This window comes from Octodon degus, unplaced genomic scaffold (genome assembly GCF_000260255.1).
Source record: "Octodon degus isolate 3935 unplaced genomic scaffold, OctDeg1.0 scaffold00048, whole genome shotgun sequence".
Taxonomy (NCBI): Eukaryota; Metazoa; Chordata; class Mammalia; order Rodentia; family Octodontidae; genus Octodon; species Octodon degus.
Genome location: NW_004524624.1, coordinates 9347467 through 9349509, shown reverse-complemented (window position 1 = coordinate 9349509; position 2043 = coordinate 9347467). Strand labels below are relative to the sequence as shown.

The window sequence follows — 2043 nt, the reverse complement described above, 5'->3', positions numbered from 1 at the left end:
ATTTCCACTAACTGCCTTTGATTATAATAAACATCAGAAAGTGACTGTAGTTAACTTAGGCAGAAGTTCAAACTGAGGGAGCCTGGGGCCTGATGGCTGGGAGGGAATGAACAGAGGCATTCTAATTCTTAAGGATTTTTTTTTTTTTTTTTTTTTTGGCGGGCTCGGAATGCTTTAAGGGCAGGTCTAGTAAGGAATGAGGATCTGGGGAGCAAACCACATCATCCTGAGCCTGACTGCTTTGCTTAAGCGGGGCACTTAAACAACTGAGCTAATGGGCAGGCCCCCCAGCTTTCTAATTCTGGGTGAACTGATTCTAGCTGTTTTAATCGTTTTTGGCATTCTGCCAAGATTCCAGGAAGGGGCTACCATTGTCCTCCTGCCCTCTCCGTGGCCAAGAGAGGACAGAGTCCTTTTGTGGATAAGCCCATAAGATCACCAGGTGAGAGGGACACTCTGAGGCAGAACCCCAGTGTTGTTACCCTGGGGGAGGACAATGGAGGCTAAGTGGTCAGAGAGTAAGTGCTTATGACATTAGATTTTGGTCTAGAAGATCTCAGATTTTTTTCCTCTCTTTCTTTCACTCTTTGATCAAAAGAATATATGTGCATGGTTTTAAAAAATATCTAATATGTTAGGCATTGTGATACATTCCAGTAATCCTAGTTGCTCAGCCAGCGAAGGCAGGAGTATTACAAGTTTGGCCACAGCCTGGGCAATTTAGGGGAGCTTTTCTTCCTGTGTAAGGGGTGGGAAGGAGGAGAAATCTAGTATCAAATAGCTTTTACAAGAGTAGTGCAGTCAGCTAATTCAAGTTCTGTTCCTCAGAAGTAGCCACTTTGCTCTTTTAGTTTTAGCTGGTTTAATTCCATGTTTCAAAATGAAATTCTTATAGTGGTGTTTCTTGATTTAGAAGTATTAGATATCTATTGAATTCTGTTATAGGAATTATAGGGAAATGTATCCTCCCACCCCTCAACAAGCACCTTTCCTGTGAGCCCAGTATAACTATGACAATCTTTAGCTGAACTGTGATTTCTGTTAATAATTTTGTGCCTAAGAGGGTGATCGGGAATCGAAGTAAGGTGAGCAGTAACTCCTATGTTTTGCCCAAAATTGCTTTGGTAAATTAATTTCTTCCCTCTCAACGTTCCTCATCTGTAGAACAAGGATGCCAGCTGCATTTTTCTCATCTGTCTATTGTGAGGATTAAGATCACACACAGGAAGCATCAAGCATGGTGCTTGGCGTGCTTAGCTGTCCTTTCTGTTTGCTACTGGCTTGGTGGAGACTGTTTTACCCTGCTCTGGCTAAGGGCTGGAGGACACATCTGGGAGCTCCTCGCCTCAATCAAGGGTTACACCTCATTATGTGGACATTTGTTTATTCTTTTTGTTTTTATTTTTGCAGAACCAGGGGTTGAACTCAGGCCCTTGCGCTTGCCAGGGAAGCGCTCATTCCACTGAGCTATCTCCACAGCCCCATTTGTTTATTCCTAACAACTTCGTTCTGCTTTCTTGGGTGACCAAGGTCCCTCTGCCAGGGAAGACACCCACAGGGGGTGACAGGGCCTATGAGTAGACCCAGCACAAAGCCCCGAGTGAGCTCTGCTAGTTCTAACTCACCCAGAACTGCTCTTACCCGGAGCACCAGCCAGAGTTGGGATTTTGGCCCCATTGTGCTGGGCTCTTATCCTGCTCTTTCTTTTTCTGTCCTCTGTGGCTCTGTGTTCTCTAGTAAGGTGATTTAAGTAATAAGTGTTACTCTCAGGATGTGTGCATTTTTTTTCACCTTCTCTAGGTATTGTTTTTGTTTTTTGAGGGATGCTTGTTTTGGCCAGAGGGGAAGGTTCTCTCAACACCTGGGTGGGTCTGAAATCTAACAAAAGCTAAAAGAGTTTATTGTTAAGTCTTCTCTGAGCCTCACTCTTTTTTTTTTTAGCTAAATATTCCTTTTTTTTTTTTTTTTTAAGCTGAAGCTGTGACTTACTGGAGGCTCAAAGCTCACCATGAGTTTCATATATTTTTATAACAGCTTTATTGC

The 2043-nt window shown here is 43.2% G+C and overlaps 1 protein-coding gene across 2 annotated transcripts in view; it reads left to right on the top strand.

Moving 5' to 3' along the window:
- The window catches only part of Tuft1 (tuftelin 1), a 57552-nt gene that overhangs the window by 18627 nt on the left and 36882 nt on the right, over positions 1-2043 (top strand). The window lies entirely within an intron of this gene.